This window comes from Loxodonta africana, chromosome 22 (genome assembly GCF_030014295.1).
Source record: "Loxodonta africana isolate mLoxAfr1 chromosome 22, mLoxAfr1.hap2, whole genome shotgun sequence".
Classification (NCBI taxonomy): domain Eukaryota; kingdom Metazoa; phylum Chordata; class Mammalia; order Proboscidea; family Elephantidae; genus Loxodonta; species Loxodonta africana.
The window spans coordinates 9,754,204-9,776,927 of NC_087363.1; the positions used below are offsets into that span (position 1 = coordinate 9,754,204).

Genomic DNA, 22,724 nt, shown 5'->3' on the forward strand with positions numbered 1-22,724 from the left:
AGCATGGCAAACAGGAGAGAAGACTCTTCTGGACAAAACAGCAGCTGCAGTGGTCCTAAAGCAGGAAAGCCAGAGCTGTTTTTGAGGGATATTTTGGAAGTAGCATAAACAGGGCTTAGGGATGGTGTAGTGGTTAAGTGCTACGGCTGCTAACCAAAAGGCCAGGAGTTCAAATCTACCAGCTGCTCCTTGGAAGCCCTATGGGGCAGTTCTACCCTGTCCTATAGTGTTACTGTGAGTCGGACTCGACGGCAATGGGTCTTACGGATCGAGTGGATGTTGGGAGTGGAGAATCGATTGGATAGGGCAGAGGTGGAAGCCCCAAGAACTGTGATGTATGGGAGGGCTCAGATGAGCCAAATGAGTCCTGAGAGTCAATGGGGTACAATGGGGTGCAGCCCAGAGTGGGGAGACCTGGGATGGGACCCCAGCCCCACCCCTCACCAAGGAGCAAGAGACCACATGTTGGCTTATAATAACCTTTACTGTAAAATGACGATGGTTATATTAGATGAGTTTGAATGTCTAAAATAGCCACAGCTCCCGTTTTCTAAGCACTTGCTAAGAGCCAGGCACAGGGCTAAGTGCTTTAAATATATTTGTCTTATTGAGTTGTCTGAATAATTCCATTCCAAGGACACTATTCTGCAGATGGTGAGCAAAGCCTCAGGGAGGCTCAGCCCCCACCCAACCTGCATACTCCCTCCAGGTAAACTCAGGAGGCTCAGAGAAGGGGTGAAGAGGTAGGAAGAACCCAGCACCTCCTCAAGCAGCTGGAACGGTTATGTGAAATCCTCTGAACCCACTGCCATCGAGTCAATTCTGACTCCTAGCAACCCTATAGAATGGAATAGAACTGCCCCATAGGGTTTCCAAGGCTGTAATCTTTAAAGAAGCAGACTGCCACATCTTACTCCCTTGGAGCGGCTGGTGGGTTTGAACTGTCGACCTTTCAGTTAGCAGCTGAGTGCTTTAACTACTGCATCACCAGGTTTCCATCGAAATCCACTAAAGTCACCTAAAATTCATCCAAGATCCCCCATCAACCAAATCCATTTGTGGTGGTTACAACGTAATATGGAAGCCACTCAGGATAGTAAAGCCCATTTTAGGGTTCCAAGGACCCCAAACCTCTATTTCCAGTCTCCTATGTCTCAAATTCAAATTATGGAGCACTGGTGGGGAAGTAGCTAAGAGCTCTGCTGCTAACCAAAAGGTTGGCAGTTCAAATCCACCAGCTGCTCATTGGAAACCCCTTGGGGCAGTTCTGCTCAGTCCTATAGGGTGGCTATGAGTCAGAATTGACTTGACAGCAATGGGTTTTTATATGTCAAATTACCCTCGTTCACCTTTTTCCTTTTGCCATCATTTTATTCATTTTGCCACTTAGAAACGAAACACAGTAGACACAGTTCTTCCTGCTAGAGTCGGAGGAGGCCACGGGCAGGGTTGATCAGCAGCTTCGAGGACTTTGGTGTAGAGCCCTTGATGTCGTGTCACAGAACGAGACTGCCACCTTGGTCCATGCGGGACTAGATCAAGGGAATTCACTTCTCTACACAGAACATTTTGTTCAGGAAGCATTTCGAATTTTAGACTTGGGTTCTTGCGAGGGTTTTTTAGTTGTGCTTCATTTTTGCTTTCGCTTTGGGAAGTGTCCAGGGGAATGAGCATGGGGAACAAGAGAGAGGGCTCTGTACAGTGTGCCCTGGTGATGGGGGATGCAGAAAGAGGTCTTGGCCCACCCCCTAAGAGATTAATGTCATCAGATTTTCAGAGGCTGAATTCATGTCATTCAACCCAATTGGCTTCTACATTGCAGAGTGGCAGTGCCTGCCTGGGGCGGGAACACTAACCACGGTAGTTAGGAATGGTTGTTGTTGATACTGTTTGTTGCCGTAAGTAGACTCTGTCTCGTGGCAACCTTGTGTATAACAGAAAGAAACGTTGCTTGGTCCTGCACCATCTTTATGATCGTGGGTATGTTTGAGTCCTTTGTTGAGCCTCTTGTGTCAATCCGTCTCACTAAGGGTTTCCCTCGTTTTTGCTGACCCTCTAACAAACATAACATCCTTTCCTAGTGATTGGTCTTTCCTGATGACATGTCCAGAGTAAGTGAGCCATAGTCTCACCATTCTTGCTTCTAAGAAACGTTCTGGTTGTATTTTTTCTAAGATGGATTTGTTTGTTCTTCTGGCAGCCCATAATATATTCAGTATTCTCCACCAACACCACATTTCCAAAGTATCAATTCTTTTTCTGGCTCCCTTTTTCACTATCCACTTTCCCACGCAAATGAAGCAATTAAAAAGCCCATGGCTTGGGTAAGGTGTATCTTTGTCCTCAAAGTGACATCTTTGCTTTTTAAAATTTTAAAGAGGTCCTTTGCAGTAGATTTGCCCAATACAATACATTGTTTGATTTCTTGACTGCTGCTTCCGTGGACATTGATGGTAGATCCAAGTAGAATGAAATCGTTGACAACTTCAATTTCTTCTGCATTTATCATGATGTTGTTTATTGGTCCAGTTGTGAGGATTTTCATTTTCTTAGTAATGTTGTTGTTAGCTGCTGTCAAGTGGATTTCAGCTCATGTTGACCCCATGTGTGCAGAGTAGAACTATTCTCTCGGATTGTCAAGGCTGTGACCTTTTGGAAGCAGATTGCCAGGCCTGTCTTCCAAGGTGACTCTGGGTTTGAACTGCCAACTTTTCAATAAGTAGTGGAACACAACCATTTGCACCAGCCAGGGACTCTTTTTCTTGGTAATAGCTGGTATTTATTGAATGTATACTGTGTGCGGGTGCTATGCTAAGTGACTTATGTGCATTTTCTAATGTGATCCTCACAATCACACTGGGCAATAGAGTCTGTTATTCTCTGCATTTTACAGCTGAGGAAAGTTGAGTAACTTGTCTGAAGTCACATAGCTACTAAGACTCTACCTTAGATTTACTCCTTTATTATCACCAGCATGTTATTCCCACAGACCACAGGAACTCATAAATAAGGCCAATTAGTAATTCTTCCAAGGGTCACAGTCCCTGCGTGTTGCAAACAGTTAATGCCCTCAGCCGATCATTGAAAGATTAGAAGTTTGAGTTCACCCAGGAGTACCTTGGAAGAAAGGCCTGGTGATCTCCTTCTGAAAATCAGCTATTGAAAACGCTATGGAGCACAGTTCTATTCTGACACATATGGGGTTTTCTTGAGTCAGAATTGACTCAACAGCAACTGGTTACTGGTTCCAGGGGGTACCTACTAACCGATTAACATGTCAGCAAAAATAGTTTATAAATAATTTCCCACCAGCCATCCAGCTTTGCCAAAGCACTGAAGTAATGGGCATTCAAAACTCACCACTTGCCTTTGACTTTCAAGGTAATCTTCAGTTTTGTGTTAGTCCTTCATTCGTCACATGGCTGTTGAGTGTCCACTCTGTGCAGGCCCTGGGACTGAGCAGTGAATGGGATGGACAATGTCTCTGCCTCCATAGAACATGCAGGCACCGGGGCTGAGCAGCGAATGAGATGGACAGTGTCTCTGCCTCCACAGAACATTCACGTGCATGAGGGAGACAGATTCTGAACAAGCCATTTGCGAGTGTGGGGACTGTTCACAGAGCAGTCATCGGTGCGGTGGAACAAAAGAGCCAGAGGACCCGACCTTACCTGGGAAGACATGAATGAAATGACATTTGCGTGAGACGTAAAGGATAAGAAAAATTTTACCTGGCAAAAAAGAATGGTCCAAGGTACAAAGACCTGGAGGAGAAAGGAAGGGACTAATACATTCTGGGAACCAGAAGACATTCATTACGACTCGAGAAGGACTTGAGCAAAAGGGGGGAAATGACTGGAATGGGTTTCAAGAGCCATGCAGACAGCTGATCATCCATCCAGGAGCTTGCCCGTGTTGTGGAATTTAAGGTTTTTAATCTGGGGTAGTATCAGAATTGATCAGGCTGGAGAAGTTAAGAAAGGTCCGCGAGAGACCAGATCCCTGTTACAAACTGGTGCTGGGTTTGTGGTCTTCTGATTTCGAAGCTTTGAGCTTATTCCCTCTATTTTCCTCAGCTTCGATTACACAAACCAACAAAAACCCCGTGCCCTAAAAAGTTAGGCAGCTATAAAACACTGATCTGCCCTCTACTGACTTCTTTCATCAGCAGCTCCCCAGTGTTTCAGAATTTGACATCCACTTTGGGGTCTGTGACAGATAATTTTATCACCTAGTAGGACATCCTTATTTCCAGTTCATGCCTTGAAATTGCAGTTGACAATTAACATAACTGCTGTCCAAAGCAAATGCTTCAGAATCTCCTTAGAAGAAAAAATAAGTATCCAAAGTTCACCGTTTCCCTCAAAACTCTGTAGTTATACAGATATGTGTCAAAGAGAACAAAAGACAGACACAGGATTTCTTCAGGCTGTGAGGTGCTGAACGACCAGGTCACAGAAATGGTAGCTACAAAAGAAATACCTAATAAACATGTCCTTAGCTTCAAACGGGGAATAATGTTCTGAAATTAAAAGGTGGAGTTACAGATTCTGCCCTGACCTCCAGACCACATGCAGTGGGAAGCTTTTCACCAGAAAGATAGAGGGGAAAATGTGAATGTGAAGCACAGACTAACAGCAATGTAGGCCAGTTACTGACTATCTCTGAGCCTCAGTTTCTTCATCTGTAGAGTGGGTATGCCAATGCTGACTTCAGAGAGCCATTGGGATAATTAAAGATAAATGAGCAATAGACCTTGCTATGAGTCGGAATTGACTCAACGGCAACGTGTTTGGTTTAGGCTTTGCATGATGCCTGGCACGTAGTAGGTCCTTGTAAACAGCCACTCTTAGCCTGATCATCATCTTACTCAAAACTGTAGGAAGGACATTTATGACATGGTACCTGAGATGGCATTAGATGTTACACAGACTCAGGATTAAATAACAGCAGATCACGCTGTGAGAGGGTTATTCCCTTTCCAATTCTCTTTTCGTCCTTATCCTCATGGTATCAAGGAGAAAGTTTTAGTTTAGTCCTTGTCTGTCTTTGACACTTCTCTAAAACTTTCAAACTTTCATGTGTAACAGGAAGAGAGAGCACACAGGTCTTCAGCACCTTCAGCAGGCAACCCTGACTACCTATAGTAGCTTCATTTTGTTTATGTTGTATTTATCTTCACCCTTACCTTCTGTTATTGCAAGTGATATTCATTTTCCATTCATGTGTCACGGATTGAATTTTGTCCCCCCAAAATATGTGTCAACTTGGTTAGGCCATGATTCCCAGTATTGTGTGGTTGTCCTCCATTTTGTGATGTTCCTGTGTGTTATAAATCATACTCTCTGCCTATGGTTAAAGAGGATTAGGGTGGGCTGTAACACCCTTGCTCAGGTCACATCCCTTATCCAACATAAAGATAGTTTTCCTGGGGTGTGGCCTGTACCACCTTTTATCTTAAAAGTGATAAAAGGAAAGGGAAGCAAGCAGAGTGGGGGACCTCATACCACCAAGAAAGCAGTGCTGGGAGCAGAGCATATCCTTTGGACCCAGGGTTCTTGTGCAGAGAAACTCCTAGTCCAGGGAAAGACTGATGAGAAGGACCTTCCTCCAGAACCAACAGAGAGAGAAAGGCTTCCCTTGGAGATGACACCCTGACTTTGGACTTGTAGCCTACTAGACTGTGAGAAAGTACATTTCTCTTTGTTAAAGCGATCCACCTGTGGTATTTCTGTTATAGCAGCTCTAGAGAACTAAGACACATGGTAATGACATAAAGTTTCCCTTTGTAATTAATTTAAGTATTTAAAAAGTGAGCTGATTAAAAGAAGAATATTGAGTAAATGTAATATAAATGGTGCATGGATTGTAGACAAAATCAGGAAGGTGGTATTGATGCTGGAAGTTTGGGAAATACTGATACATTCTAGCAGTTATAGAAATTGGGGCCAGAGAAGGGAAGTTATTTGCATAGCTAGTTTAGTCACAGAACCCAGGCCTCCTATCTCATCCAATTATTTGTTTTCCCCCACTCTTTACAAGAGATGAAAAGGCAAAAAAAAAAAAAAAAAAGCCTCTCCACTGCATAACAGACCTGAGCTGACTGTGATAGACAAATTGTTGACTATTTCTGAGCCTTGGTTTCTTCAACTGTAGAGTAAGGATGTTCTACAGATGGTAGCAATGTTGTAAACAACTTCAACCATCAAGTTCAGGCTGAGGCAGCTTCAGGGGGAAGACAGGGACTTCATGCAGAAGCATTGCTCCTCGGTCCTGACCACACAGCCCTCATGTGCTCGCACCGGTGCCACGCAGGAGCCAGTGACATGAGCAAGACACAGTCCTCGCCCAGTTCAAGCTTGCCTTCTGTTGGGCTCTTACGGTTGAGAGATGTTTAAGAGGCAAAGCAAAACCCAAGAAATACCAGAGGTGGGCAGAGGTCCTCACTTATAATCAAACAAAAATAAGCCCTGATGCCTGTTTGGAGGTTTTACAAAAATTACAACTTTCCAATTTGCGCTTTGGAGTTTCTCCTAAAATGAGCATATGCCATTTAAAGAGGCAAAAAGGAAAAGCAGTACAGCGTGGCCATTAACAGGGCAGACTCTGGAGTCAAAGGGACCCGTGTTCAAATACTAGCTCCATCATGCACTAGCTGTGGGTCTTTTAGGATGTCATTTAACCTCTCTGAGCCTCCATTTCTTTATCTGGAAATGACGATAATCATCACATCCACTGTCGTGAGGGTTAAATGCTTATAAATTGCTTAGCCTCATGCCAGGGGAACAGTAAGCATGTGACCATTGTTAAGTCTTAGCAGTATAAGAAGGTGGGTTTGAAGGAGCCCTTGAGCCTGGTAGAAATCCTCTCTGGGAATGAAGGGTTGGGACAGAAATCAGGGAAACTGGAAGGAAAAACAGGTCTACTTCAGTTGGGCATCTGTTTGGAAGCCCCAGGAGGGAAGAGAGATGAGAACATACACTTCCTGGACCCAGTCTCAGAGCACAGCACCCTGAGCAGCGGGAGACGAGAACAAGTCTCCTCGTTAATGAGGCTGCGCGTGGTTCTAGTCACTGCAATGAACAGAACGCCTTTGCTTGATACGATCATTTCCCTGCCTCTCGCCCGGCCGCCCAGCAGTGCCAGCAGCTCTCCGTTTAATGAAGGCTGGGGACTCTGAGTGGTGTGGTGGGATGGGCTGTAGGAGGCTTTATTACCCTCATTACTATGATAATAGTTTAATCACGATCAATATTTATGGGCATGCATAGAAGCCCTGCAATCAACTAGCGGCTCTGCAACTCAAGTTTTCGTGTTCTTGCCTAAGGCAACTTTGCCAGGGAGCCTGGGCTTTCTCCTGCTTCCCCTGGTCCCCCTGAAATCTGCGGTGGTTCTCAGAGATCATTTCAGAACATCCATCCTGGTGACATAGACAGTTATAGATAATGTCTTATTTGTGGTAATAGGTGAATATTAATAAAATAGAGCACTCTTTACTTTTCAAAGCACTCCGGTACTCAGTCTGGTTTTTACCTTTACATTTTGATAAATTATCTGGTGAAAAAGGGAAGACAGTCTAGGGGGCAGCATAATACAGTACAGAGTCCTTTGAAGTCAGACCTGAAAATAAAAATAAAAACTAGTTGCCATCAAGTCAGCTCTGACTCATGGCAGCACCGTGTCAGAGTAGAACTCTGCGCCATCACAGGGTTTTCAATGGCTGGTTTTTTGGAAGTAGATCACCAGGCCTTTTTTCTGAGGTGCCTCTGGGGGGGCTCAAATCTCCAATATTTTTGTTTGTAACCAAGCACTTTACCGTTTGCATCAGGGATTTACTTGGGTTCAAATCCTAGCCCTACCACTTCTTAACCGTGTGCCCTGGAAAAACTCTCTGAGCCACAGTTTGTTCATTTGTAAAATGAGGAGGCAAATTCTTACAGGAATTTTTTTTTTAAGTGCGATATAGGCATTTAGTCGCTGGTACATGCATCCATATTTGTGTACATTGCTGCATACCCGGTATTAAGTACTCCTGTGTGGTCCGTGAGAAAACTGCACAATAAATTGCTTTTCCCAAGGTCACACAGGCAATAATTGAGAGAGCAGGAGAGAGAGTCCAGACTTGGAATCCAATATTCTCTTTTCCATTTTCTGAAAAAATTTTAACACTGATTCCATTTATAGGCAACTTAGGGAAATCTTACTTTAAAACATGTCAATGTTTAGCTGTTCCCTTTCAAATGCAACTCATATTCTGAGAGCCAGTCGTCATTCTTCTGGACAGTGGCTCTCTGGTGAACTGCCCTGAGAAATTCTGAGTGTCACACTTATAAACTCTGGCCCTCCCAAAGCAGTAAGTGGGGGAAGGTGGCGTCACAGCGTATGTGCACCTGTGTAGCGTTTACATGGTGCACACGGGGGGAGGCACCTCACAGCTGGCAGGACACACTCTTGTTCTTGGGTGAGCAATGGAGACATCTCAGCCCTCTGGAGACAGAACTCTGGGCACCCATCGTGCTGTCTGTGAGTCCACGTGCACTTCAGAGGTTATGTATTTTTCTCCAGCCCTCTCTAATCGTCACTGGGCCCCAAGCAGGAGCCACTGAGGTCTGCTCAACTGCTCACCCGCACACGCAGTCCCAGTACATCCACCCACTCGCGCGTTCTGTCTCACCCAAGCAGTCGCTCCCTCAGTTGGCACTTGCAGTTAATTCATCTTCCCAGGATGCACTTCGAGCAGCCAGATTACGAGTTGAGGGGAGCTGCTGGATTTTGCTTTTGCCTTTGTAGGAGGTGTGTCTCAGAACCAGGATTTTAGTCAAGCAGAGATCCTGAAGAAGTGAGCTGGGAGAAGATACCTTCTCCTCGCAGAATGCCTTTCTCCACTAGAGCAGTGAAACTTTTATCCCTGGTTTTGTTCTTTTGTCAACAATGTTTTAACGAACGTAATACAGGCACATGGTCAAAAAATGAAATCTTACAGAAATACTCATGATTTTTAAAAAAGCAAAAGTTCTCTGCCATGCCCCTTCCCACCCTCATCCCTTACCCTGGAAGGGACCCTTCTACACCCTTTTGTTTTTACCCCCATAGCCTAAGTACTGTTCTTGTATTGCTATTCGCTGATTTACCAAACTTAGAGATTATCTGACTGCTGACGTGACAGATAGAGCTTTAGCTCACCTCACCATCTTCCTCTCCTCCTCCCTTCTCCTGATACAGTTCTATCCGTGCTGTTGTTCGTCCCTTGGTATCTTTACAAATTTAAATAATACCCTTCCACCTTCATTTCTTGTTTCACCCACAAGGTGAGGCTGTTAATACCCAAAGCCTTGATTTCCCCTGCTTCCCCTTCCAAATAATCTTGTATTCTAATGGGACAACTGAATGACACCCCTCTTCATTCTCATCATTTAAAGATGCGGTAGCCTGCATTTATGAATATCTCTTGCCTCGAGACCAGCACTGTCCAATAGAACTCCCTGCCACGGTGAAAATATCCTGTAGCTGAACTTTCCAATACAGTAGCCGCTAGCCACATGTGGTTCTTGAGCCCTTGAAATGTGGTTAGTGTGACTAAAAGATTGAATTTTTTATTTGTATTTCATTATAATTCATTTAAATTTAGATAAACACACGTGGCTGATGACCTGCTGCAGTCACATCAACCTTTGTATGTAAGTCCAATTACCTAGAACACCGTGATTTAAATTTATTAATAGCTGACGGTTACATAGTTTTACTTACTGTGTTCTAGGAACTGTACTAAGGACTCAGGTAATAACTCAACAATGCTGTCACGAGTAATAAACCAAAAAGAAAATGAAAAAACCACCAAACCCATTGCTGTCAAGTCAATTCCGACTTACAGCGTCCCTTTAAGACAGAATAGAACTGCCCCACAGGGTTTCCAAGGCTATAATCTTTAAGAAAGCAGACTACCCCATCTTTCTCCTGTGGAGCAGCTGATAAGGAAAAAGACATGATAAGGTTAAGTAACATGTCTAGTAAGTAGCAGAGCTGGAATATGGCCGAATTTAAGCCAACTGCAGAGTCTCTGACCTGAAGGACTTCTCTATACTGCCTCTAATCCCAATTAGAAATCCCCAGATCTTTTTTCAGGTACTTCTTTTTTTATGTATATAATTTTTATTGTGCTTCAAGTGAAAGTTTACAAATCAAGGCAGTCTCTCACACAAAAACCCATATACACCTTGCTACACACTCCCAATTACTCTCCCCCTACTGAGACAGCCCGCTTTCTCCCTGTACTCTCTCTTTTCATGTCCATTTGCCAGCTTCTAACCCCCTCCACACTCTCATCTCCCCTCCAGGCAGGAGATGCCAACATAGTCTCAAGCGTCCACCTGATCCAAGAAGCTCATTCCTCACCAGCATCCCTCTCCAACCCATTGTCCAGTCCAGTCCATGTCTGAAGAGTTGGCTTCGGGAATGGTTCCTGTCCTGGGCCAACAGAAGGCCTGGGGGCCATGACCACCAGGGTCCTTCTAGTCTCAGTCAGACCATTAAGTCTGGTCTTATGAGAATTTCGGATCTGCATCCCACTGCTCTCCTGCTCCCTCAGGGGTTCTCTGTTGTGTTCCCTGTCAGGGCAGTCATCGGTTGTAGCCGGGCACCATCTAGTTCTTCTGGTCTCAGGATGATGTAGTCTCTGGTTCATGTGGCCCCTTCTGTCTCTTGGGCTCATAATCGCCTTGTGTCCTTGGTGTTCTTCATTCTCCTTTGATCCAGATGGGTTGAGACCAATTGATGCATCTTAGATGGCTGCTTGCTAGCGTTTAAGACCCCAGACGCCACTCTTCAAAGTAGAATGCAGAATGTTTTCTTAATAGATTTTATTATGCCAGTTGATTTAGATGTCCCCTGAAACCATGGTCCCCAGACCCCTGCCCCTGCTACGCTGGCCTTCGAAGCATTCAGTTTATTCAGGAAACTTCTTTCCTTTTGGTTTAGTCCAATTGTGCTGACCGCCCCTGTACTGTGTGCTGTCTTTCCCTTCACCTGAAGTAGTTCTTACCTACTATCTAATTAGTGAATGCCCCTCTTCCACCCTCCCTCCCTCCCCTCCTCCTAACCACAAAAGAATGTTTTCTTCTCAGTTTAAACTATTTCTCAAGTTCTTATAATAGTGGTCTTATACAATATTTGTCCTTTTGCAGCTGACTCATTTCACTCAGGATAATGCCTTCCAGGTTCCTCCATGTTATGAGATGTTTCATAGATTCCTCACTGTTCTTTATCGATGTGTAGCATTCCTTTGTGTGAATATACCATAGTTTATTTATCCATTCATCCGTTGATGGGCACCTTGGTTGCTTCCATCTTTTTGCTATTGTAAACAGTGCTGCAATAAACATGGGTATGCATATATCTGTTCGTGTAAAGGCTCTTATTTCTCTAGGATATATTCCAAGGAGTGGGATTGCTGGATCGTATGGTAGTTCTATTTCTAGCTTTCTAAGGAAGCGCCAAATCGATTTCCAAAGTGGTTGTACCGTTTGACGTTCCCACCAGCAGTGTAGAAGTGTTCCAATCTCTCCACAGCCTCTCCAACATTTATTCTTTTGTATTTTTTGGATTGATGCCAGCCTTGTTGGAGTGAGGTGAAATCTCATTATACTTTTGATCTGCATTTCTCTAATGGCTAATGATCGTGAACATTTCCTCATGTATCTGTTAGCTACCTGAATGTCTTCTTTAGTGAAGTGTCTATTCATATCTTTTGCCCATTTTTTAATGGGGTTATTTGTCTTTTTGCAGTTGAGTTTTTGCAGTATCATGTAGATTTTAGAGATCAGGCGCTGATCAGAAATGTCATAGCTGAAAACCTGTTCCCAGTCTGTAGGTAGTCTTTTTACTCTTTTGGTGAAGTCTTTGGAAGAGCATAGGTGTTTGATTTTTAGGAGCTCCCATTTATCTAGTTTTTCTTCTACATTCATTATAATGTTTTGTATACTGTTTATACCATGTATTAGGGCTCCTAACGTTGTCCCTATTTTTTCTTCCATGATCTTTATTGTTTTAGATTTTATATTTAGGTCTTTGATCGATTTTGAATTACCTTTTGTGCATGGAGTGAGGTATGGGTCTTGTTTCATTTTTTTGCAGATGGATATCCAGTTCTGCCAGCACCGTTTGTTAAAAAGACAGTCTTTTTCCTGTTTAACAGTTTGGGGGCCTTTGTCACATTTCAACTGCTCATATGTGGATGCATTTATGTCTGGATTCTCAGTTCTGTTCCATTGGTCCATGTGTCTGTAGTTGTACCAGTACCAGGCTGTTTTGACTACTGTAGTGGTATAATAGGTTCTAAAATCAGGTAAAGTAAGGCCTCCCACTTTGTTCTTCTTTTTCAGTAATGCCTTATTTATCTGGGGCCTCTTTCCCTTCCAAATGAAGTCGGTGATTTCTTTCTCCATCTCATTAAAGAATGTCGTTGGGATTTGGATTGGAATTGCATTGAATGTATAGATCGCTTGTGGTAGAATAGACATTTTTATAATGTTAAGTCTTCCTATCCACGAGCAAGGCATGTTCTTCCACTTATGTAAGTCTCTTTTGGTTTCTTGCAGAAGTGTACTGTAGTTTTCTTTGTACAAATCTTTTACATCTCTGGTAAGATTTATTCCTAAGTATTTTATCTTCTTGGTGGCTACTGTAAATGGCATTGATTTGGTGATTTCCTCTAGATGTTCTTTTTGTTGGTGTAGAGCAATCCAACTGATTTTTGTATGTTTATCTTGTATCCCGATACTCTGCTGAACTCTTCTATTAGTTTTAGTAGTTTTCTGGAGGATTCCTTAGGGTTTTCTGTGTATAAGATCATGTCATCTGCAAACAGAGATACTTTGACTTCCTCCTTGCCAATCTGGATGCCCTTTATTTCTTTATCTAGCCTAATTGCTCTGGCTAGGACTTCCAACACAATGTTGAATAAGAGTGGTGATAAACGGCATCCTTGTCTGGTTCCCGATCTCAATGGGAATGTTTTCAGGCTCTCTCCATTTAGGGTGCTTTTGGCTTTTGGCCTTGTATAAATGCCCTTTATTATGTTGAGGAATTTTTCTTCTATTCCTATTTTGCTGAGAGTTTTTATCATGAATGAGTGTTGAACTTTGTCAAATGCCTTTTCTGCATCAGTTGATAAAATCAAGTGATTCTTGTCTTTTGTTTTATTTATGTGATGAATTACATTAATTGTTTTTCTAATGTTGAACCATCCCTGCATACCTGGTATGAATCCCACTTGGTGATGGTGAATTATTTTTTTGATATGTTGTTGAATTCTATCGGCTAGAATTTTGTTCAGGATTTTTGCATCTACATTCCTGAGAGATATAGGTCTATAATTTTCTTTTCTTGTGGTGTCTTTACCTGGTTTTGGTATCAGGGATATGGTGGCTTCATAGAATGAGTTTAGTAGCATTCCATCCTTTTCTATGTTCTGAAATACCTTTAGTAGTAGTGGTGTTAACTCTTCTGTGAAAGTTTGATACAACTCTGCAGTGAAGCCATCCGGACCAGGGCTTTTTTTTGTTGGGAGTTTTTTGATTCCCTTTTCAAACTCTTCTTTTGTTATGGGTCTATTTAGTTGTTGTACCTCCGTTTGTGTTAGTTTAGGTAGGTAGTATGTTTCTAGGAATTCATCCATTTCTTCTAGGTTTTCAAATTTGTTTGAGTATAGTTTTCCATAGTAATCTGATATGATTCTTTTAATTCAGTTAGGTGTGTTTTAATATCGCCCCTCTCATTTCTTATTCGGGTTATTTGCTTCCTGTTCTGTTTTTCTTTTGTCAGTTTGGCCAGTGATTTATCAATTTTGTTGGTTTTTTGAAAAAATCAGCTTTTGGTCTTGTTAATTCTTTTAATTGTTTTTCTGTTTTCTATTGTGTTTAGTTCAGCTCTAATTTTTATTATTTGGTTTCTTCTGGTGCCTCTGGGTTTGTTTTGTTGCTCTGTATTTGTTCAAGTTGTAGGGATAGTTCTTTGATTTTGGCCCTTTCTTCTTTTTGGATGTGTGCATTTATTGATATAAATTGGCCTCTGAGCACTGCTTTTGCTGTGTCCCAAATGTTCTGATAGGAAGTGTTTTCATTCTCATTGGATTCTATGAATTTCTTTACTCCATCCTTAGTGTCTTCTATAATCCAGTCTTTTTTGAGCAGGGCATTGTTCAGTTTCCAAGTGTTTGATTTCTTTTCCTGTTATTGATTTCCACTTTTATGGCCTTATGGTCAGAGAAGATGCTTTGTAATATTTCAATGTTTTGGATTCTGCTAAGGCTTACTTTATGACCTAATATGTGATCTATTCTAGAGAATGTTCCATGTGCACTAGAAAATAAAGTATACTTGGTTGCTGTTGGGTGGAATGTTCTGTGTATATCTACCAGGTCAAGTTGTTTGATTGTGGCATTTAGATCTTCCATGTCTTTATTGAGCTTCTTTCTGGATGTCCTGTCCTTCACTGAAAGTGGTGTGTCAAAGTCTCCTACTATTATTGTGGAGCTGTCTATCTTACTTTTCAATGCTGATAGAGTTTGTTTTATGTATCTTGCAGCCCTGTCATTGGGTGCATAAATATTTAATATGGTTGTATCTTCTTGGTGTATTGTCCCTTTAATCATTATATAGTGTCCTTCCTTATCCTTTCTGATGGATTTAACTTTGAAGTCTGTTTTGTCAGAAATTAATATTGCCACTCCTGTTCTTTTTTGATTATTGTTTGCTTGATTTATTTTTTTCCATCCTTTGAGTTTTAGTTTGTTTGTGTCTCTAAGTCTAAGGTGTGTCTCTTGTAGGCAGCATATAGACGGATCTTGTTTTTCAATCCATTCTGCCACTCTCTGTCTCTTTATTGGTGCATTTAGTCCATTTACATTCAGGGTAATTATGGATAGGTATGAATTGAGTGCTATCATTTTGATGTCCTTTTTTTGTATGTTGTTGACAGTTTCTTTTTCCCACTTGATTTTATGTGCTTAGTAGATTTTCTTTATATACTGCCCTTTCCTCATATTTTTATTGTGGATTTTGTTTCTGCTGAGTCTGTATTTTTCCCTTGTATTTTATTTTGATGAGTAGGATAGTTTGTCTCCTTTGTGGTTGCCTTTTTATTTACCTCTATTTTTCTAAATTTAAAACTAACTTTTATTTCTTTGTATCACCATATCTTCCTCTCCATATAGAATGTGTATAATTACATTTCTTAATCCCTCTTTATTATTTTAATGTTGTCTTCTTTTATATAATAACATTGCTTTTACCCTGTTTGGGGCTTTTTTTTTTTTTTTAAATACTGTCGCTTTGTTTTTTTGGATCTCCCTGCCTGGGTTGACTTCTGGTTGCTCTGCCCAGTGTTCTAGTCTTGGGTTGATGCCTGATATTATTGATTTTCTAACCAAAGAACTCCCTTTAGTATTTCTTATAGTTCTGGTTTGATTTTTACGAATTCCCTAAACTTGTGTTTATCTGGAAATGTCTTAATTTCACCTTCATATTTAAGAGGCACTTTTGCTGGATATATGATTCTTGGCAGGCAATTTTTTTCCTTCAGTTTTTTAAATATGTCATCCAATTGCCTTCTTGCCTGCATGGTTTCTGCCGAGTAGTCCCAGCTTATTCTTATTGGCTCTCCTTTGTAGTTGACTTTTCATTTATCCCTCGCTGCTCTTATAATTGTCTCTTTATCTTTGGTTTTGGCAAGCTTGATTATAATATGCCTTGGTGACTTTCTTTTAAGATCTACCTCATATGGAGTTCGATGAGCATCTTGGATAGATATCTTCTCATCTTTCACAATATCAGGGAAGTTTTCTACCAACAAATCTGCAACAATTTTCTCTGTATTTTCTGTTATCCCTCCCTGTTCTGGTACTCCAGTCACTCGTAGGTTATTTGTCTTTATAGAGTCCCACATGATTCATAAGTTTTCTTCATTTTTTTTAATTCTTTTATCTGATTTTTCTTGAAATATATTAGTGCCAAGTGATTTATCTTCAAGTTCAGAAATTCTAGCTTCTGCTTGCTCAATTCTGCTCCTCTGACTTTCTATTGAGTTGTCTAATTCTGTAATTTTATTGCTAATCTTCTGAATTTCTGATTGCTGTCTGTCTATGGATTTTTCCAGCTTATTAAACTTTTCGTTATGTTCCTGAATAAGCTTTCTAATTTCTTCAGTTCCTTTATCTGTGTGTTCCTTGGCTTGTTCTGCGTATTGCCTCATTTCCTTCCTGATGTCTTGAAGGGTTCTTCTGTATATTAAACTTTTGCATTCTGCATCTGGCAATTCCAGGAATGCACTTTCATCTAGAAGATCCCTGGATTCTTTGTTTTGAGAGCCTGTTAAGGTGATCAAGTTCTGTTTCTTTATGTGACTTGATATTGACTGTTATCTCTGAGCCATCTATAAGTTATTGTATTAGTTTACGCTTGCTTACTGTGTCGTAGCTGCTTGCTTTGTTTTGTTTTGGTATACCCCTATGGGTTGCTTAAGTGAGCTAGCTTGGTTATTTTCACCTTTGGAGCTCTGGTGTCCTGTCCCCAGCTGGCTAGAGGTGTTATCAGGTATATTAGTCTAGGAGTCCATTCAGTTCTCTTCTATGACATCAGCTCAGGCTTCCAGGTAGCTGATATCAAGTGTGTGGTACAGGCTCTGTCGTAGAGTCTGAGAGGGGCAGGGGTGATTGGCGTATATACTGGTATCTGATTGCAGCAGGGAGTCGTGCTCTGAACAAGGCAGGGGGCAGAGAACCGACCCCCAGTGTCTCTGAGGAAAACGTGTCTCTGTTCCCCAGAGTATTCTGGTGGGTGGGTTCTGCAGAGGGACCATCGGCACCCAAAGTTTTTGGTTGTAAGGACTGGGAGGTACCAGTTATCTCTGAACCCCTGACACGGGTGGCTAGGTGACCTGAGTGGAGCTACCAGTCCTGAGGTCCCTGATGTGGGTAGGTGAGGACCTTGTTTAATAGGGAAAGCAATGTCAAACGTTAAACACCCACTTCTCCATCGCACAGCTGAAATGGTTGGACTTTGACAGCAAGGGTCTACTGTCCTGAAATAGGCCCACACAGGTCCATGCAGAAGGGAAAGGTACGCAAGGTCCACAGATGGTTTATGCCTGGACAGGAGCCGCTTCTGTCCTGAGCTCCCCCGGTTAATGGAACTAGCAAATTATCTCCCCCCCCCCCCCCACCGTTGCAAATTTTTTCCTTCCCCAAGGCCGGGAGGATGGCTGTAGGTACTCACCAAGGTCTATCTCAGGCCCAGAGATGCAGCCGCTGAAGCCGGCTTGGGGCTTGGGCGGGGGGCGCTGTAAAATATACGCAAGTACTTAGCTTTTGCCAAGAGCGCCCTTCTCCTCAGGTTCTGGAGGTGTGAGTAGGTTCTGTGGCTGGCTGCTTCTCCCTGAGGAAACTGCGGCCCAACGCTAGTACCAGCCCACCACCGCTGCCACCACCACCACCACTCCGGGAATGGTGCCTGAGGGCTCCCTGCAATTCAGGTCCGGTAACTCCTTTCCGCTTCTGAACAGTCTCTTCCTCCTCCTGCCCTTCAGTTCGTTGTCTAAGCTTGCCTTTGATGCTCAGGGCTCCCAGCTTGTTACCAATATACTCGTTTCACTTGTTTTTTGGGGTCTTTGTTGTACAGAGGGCTCGCCGGAAGCATCTGTCTATTCCACCATCTTGGCTCCACCTTTTTTTTTTTTTAATAAAAGCAGAAATTTATTCCAAGAATACAAAGATACTTTTAGAGACTCCAGCAGATGCAGCGGGCAGATAGCTAGAAGCACGCCTTCCTGAGGGTTGGATTGTGCTGTCCTCACAGTTCTGCTCCTGGGTTCTGCGTGATCATGAAGAGAATATCCTAGAACATCCGCATCATATAGAGCATAAGGGGCTAGAATGTAGATTCTTTCCCACTTGCCTTTTTGGTCCTTAGAGTCCTTTATGCTCTCCTCAGACTTGCAAAGCCCTCATTGACAGACATTCACAGGCTCATTGGGACTTCTCTGAAATAGCTCAGCAGCTGAAGACCACCTTGCATCTGAATGTGTAGATTAATTTTGCTCTCTGAAGGATGGTTGTAGCATAACCAGAGTATTCCACTTCCAGGTTTTTCATGATCACGTAACGAGGAGAATTCCCCAGGGCGTGGTCCTCTTCCTGCAACACAAATGTCACACGTGTCTGTCTGTTCTGGCTGCCTGGCCCTTTTCCAGGGCCATCTTCCTCTCACCTTCAGCCACTGAGGTCTTCAATCCATGTGTTTTCTTTCCAGATCCTGGTCCTCTTCCATCGTGGGGGTGGGCTTTGGGCTGCTCAGGTGGTGCTGGTGGACCGGAGGCTCCACCCTATATTGCGCAATGTACAAGTGAACAGGAAGGAAGGAAGGGGCAGATGCTGTCAGTCTGCCGATGAGTGATGTGGTCATGGCCTCTCCTGTGTTGTCAGCCTGAGCAGTGCTCATCACTGGAGCTATGTGCACTGAAATGTAACTGCTGCCCATTCCATTCCTGCTGCTGAGAGACCACGTAAACTGGGAGAGATGGGCACATGCAAGGACTCGGCAAATTAGCAGAAAGGCTTGGTGTCCAGTCACAGGAAGGGTGTTCCTTTGGCCTGGTCATTCCAACAACAGTATGGTAGCATCATGGGGACATTGGTGGTTCAGTGGTAGAATTCTTGCCTTCCACGCAAGAGACCTGGGTTGGATTCCTGGCCAGTGTGCGTCGTGCACGGCCACCACCCACCTGTCAGTGGAGGCTTGTGTGTGGCTGTGATGCTGAACAGGTTTCGGTGAAGCTTCCAGGAGAAGACAGAATAGGAAGAAAGGCCTGGAAATCAGAAGATTCCATCTGAAACCTGTCAATCACGGGGATGGTGCTAGACCAGCCGGGCCTGTTTTGTTCTGTTGTGCGTGGGGGCACCATGAGTCTGGGCCCGCTGGACAGTAGCTACAGCAACGTGTGCGTTGTGCTCGTCAGTCCTCACAACAGCCCCGCGAGGCACAGATGAGGTGGCTACAGCCGACCAGGTTGCTGGAAGGATTAAATGAGGCAATTCATGAGAAGCACCTAAAACAGTGCCTGGCATGGTGAATACGCAACACACGCTGCCTTTTATCTCTTTGCCAAGTGTATTTACAGGGCCATGCTATGCTACATTGTCTGGTACCTATGTGGATGGTCTTTATTTATCTCTAATTCATTTTTTCCCTTTCCCTGTTGCTGTAGTTTTTTCCTGGGGCCTCATTTCCAGAGCTCTTATTAACACTAGAATATTAATAGCCTTTTGTTTTACTACCAGACTACTTATAGCCTTTTCAAGGTGTGGGAAGTGTTTCCTAGCCCACAATTCTCCTACAACCTGCTTTGTACACCATCCGAGTTACAGACTTCTTTTGTTTCTTTAATCTAGAACCTTAGGAGAAAATGACCAGCCCTTTCAGCTGTTATAATAGATAACAACATAAAGCTAACATGCCAGAGACCTAAATGAGGTCAGTCAGCTAGTTAATGGTCAAATTAGCATTGGAAATTGATGGTTTCTGATTTACCCTGCTCCCACCCCAGTGTCTCCCACTTAAGTCACGGTCTAGACTAGAGGTCAGCAAACTTCCATAAAGAATCAGGCAGTAAACAGACTTTACGGGGCCCTGGTGGAGCAGTGGTTAAAGGCTCGGCTGCTAACCAGAAGCTCAGCAGTGTGAACCCACAGGCTGCGCCTTGGACATCCTATGCGGCAGTTCTAATCTGTCCTGTAGGGTCACTGTGAGTCGGAATTGACACCACGGCAACGGGTTTGTGGGCCATGCAGTCTCTGCCACTATAGTGCAGAAGCAGCCGTAGACAATACGTAAATGAATGGACGTGGCTGTGTTCCAATAAAGCTTTATTTATGGGTACTGAATTTTATACAATTTTCACATGTCAGGAACTACTATTCTTCTTTTGATTTTTTTTTCAACCATTTAAAATGTGAGAACCATTCTTAGCTCATGAGACATACAAAAACAGGCAGCAGACTGAATTTGGTCCACGAGCCATGGTCTGCCAACCCCTGTTCTCGTCTATGAAATGCTGGGAATATATTTAGTGTAGCCAACTCCCACCTAACTGTGAGGGAACCAGGTGGCGTAGTGGTTAAGTGCTATGGCCGCTAACCAAAGGATCGGCAGTTTGAATCCTCCAGGCGCTCCTTAGAAACTCTATGGGACAGTTCTACTCTGGACTATAGGGTCGCTATGAGTCAGAATCTACTCGACGGCACTGGGTTTTTTTTTTTTTTTAATACAATTAAACCAGCTGCCATCAAGTCAGTTCCAACTCATGGTGACCACAGGTGTGTCAGTGTAGAACTATGCTCCATAGGGCCTTCAATGAATGATTTTTTGGAAGTAGATTGGCAGGCCTTTCTTCCAAGGCACCTCCGGGTGGACTATAACCATCAACCTTTCAGGTAACAGTAAATGCTTTAATCATTTGTACCACCCAGAGACTCCTAATACTATTAAAAAAAAAAAAATACTATTAAAAAATAATTAATGTTTATTGAGCCCCTACTGTACACAAGGCACTGTGTTAAGCACTTTGCATAGTAACAACCTATTTTAAGCTTCACAAGAACCCTCTGAAGAAGATACTATTGTTATCCTCATTTTGGGGATGAGGTTTCCCAAGGTCACACAACCAGTGAGTGATGGAGCATAATTCAAACCAAGGTCCGAGCCACTCCAGAGGCCCTGCACCTCTCCCAAAGAACGTTCCCCTTCTCCCAGACCCAGGTTGTCAGAGCAGGAAATAGCCTTAGAATTATACATTGTTTTCAGAGCATCAAAAACGTGGTGTAGTGAAAGAGGTCTCTGCTTTATAGTCAGTCCTGGGCTTGGACTCTGGCTCCATCACTTACTCTTCACCTCTTGGCAGTTGCTCAACCTCTGTGAGCCTCAGCTTCTTCATCTGTGAAACGGGGATGGTACACGAACCTTCCAAATTTCTGCAGCGATATTCATTGAGCTGATAATTATACATAAGGTCCCCAGCACAGCATAACCTGCCTATGTGCACAATAAATGTCATTCAGTATCAGGTGAAATCAGGCTGCTCCTTGATGACTTTCTAGCCAGGAGATCTAGGAACACCTACATCCCCTCCTAGATCGCCGCTGACTTCCCCACAGCCTCCTCCAGGGAAATACATGTACTAGATAGCATTGGGAAAACTCGAGACAAAGTAGCACCTAACTGAATGTTTCGGTTATCTATTTCTGCTTAACAAACTATACCAAAATTAGTGGCTTAAAACAATCTATTTTGCTCACAGTTTTGTGGGCCGAAATCTGGGAAGAGCTGGGCAGGGAGGTTCTTTGGCTTCATGTGGCATTGGCTGGAGTCACTCACTTGACTGCGTTCAGCAGATGGCAGGGCTGGGCTGGGGCTGGATGTCTGATAATTTGGCGTTTCTCCATGTGGCTTGTCTCTCTCCACGTGGAATCTCACCCTCTGGACTTCTCCATGGGCTTTTCACAGCACAGGAGTCTCGGGGCAGTCACACTCACACGGTAGCTGGCTTTCAACAGCAAGGAAGCTGGAGCTGCCAGCCCTCTGCAAGGGTGGGCTCAGACCTGGCATAGAATCACTTCTACCATATTCTGTTGGTCAAAGCAGACACAGGCCAACCCAGACACAAGGCAGGGTGGAGGGACAGACTCCACATCTCAAGGAGGAAGCAGCAGTCACATACCAGTAACCAGTCGCCATCAAGTTGATTCCGACTCATGGTGACCCCATGTGTGTCAGAGTAGAACCCTGCTGCGTAGAGTTTTCAATGCGTGATTTTTTTGGAAGTAGATTGCCAAGCCTTTCTTCTGAGGTGCCTCTGGGGAGACTCAAACTGCCACCTTTTTGGTTAGCCGCTGAGCATGTTAACCGTTTGTGCCACCCAGGGACTCTGGCATGCTGGCATGCTCATAGGGAAACAAAGCGCTTGATGACAGCCGTCTTTTGAAACAAACTACCACGTTGTGAACTGGGCTTCAGATCTGCATTTCAATGCAGAGAACTCTAAGGGAACTTCAGAGCCGCACAGACCTGGGTTTGAATTGTGCTGCATCACTTTCTAGTTGTAAGGCCTTGGGGATATTTACAGCATCTGTAACTTCATCTTCCATATCTCTTCCTGCAAAAGGAGGGTAACAGCAGTATCATCTTCAGAGAGTACTTGTGAGCCTTAAAATACATTGATGGCGTGCAAAGTGCTCAACATGGTGCCAGGTATACAGGAAGAGCTCAATAAACGTGAGTCAATAGTCTTTTAGAGTTAGATTCACTCACGGTTAGCTGGGAGTTGGCTGTACTGGGTATGTTCTTGTCATGCTGGTCTCCAAGAGTCTCTTCCTAAGAGATTAGGTCTGAGGAGCTAGGGAGAAAGAGAATCAGAGAGAGGGTCTCGACCACAACCTGGAACATGGCCAGGAAAGAAGAGAGGAAGTGAGGTAGCAGGCCTCTACTGCAGGATGTCACACATTCCCGCCTGATGCATTCTAACCATGAAACAGGAGCACCACACCCAAGTGTGAGGGGATTCCAGGTGTAACGGCCCCTGTCTTAGGCTGGGTTCTCTAGAGAAGGAAAACCAGTGAAGCATATAAATATATATACAGAGATATTTATGTCAAGGAAATGGCTTCTGTGGTTGTAGAGACT

General features: G+C 43.4%; 1 protein-coding gene and 1 pseudogene across 7 annotated transcripts in view; one reads left to right on the forward strand and one right to left on the reverse strand.

Annotated features, from left to right (window-relative positions):
- CADPS (calcium dependent secretion activator) overlaps positions 1-22,724 on the forward strand; it is a 580,697-nt gene that overhangs the window by 499,391 nt on the left and 58,582 nt on the right. The window lies entirely within an intron of this gene.
- Positions 17,919-18,317, reverse strand: LOC100677166 (DNA-directed RNA polymerases I and III subunit RPAC2-like; annotated as a pseudogene).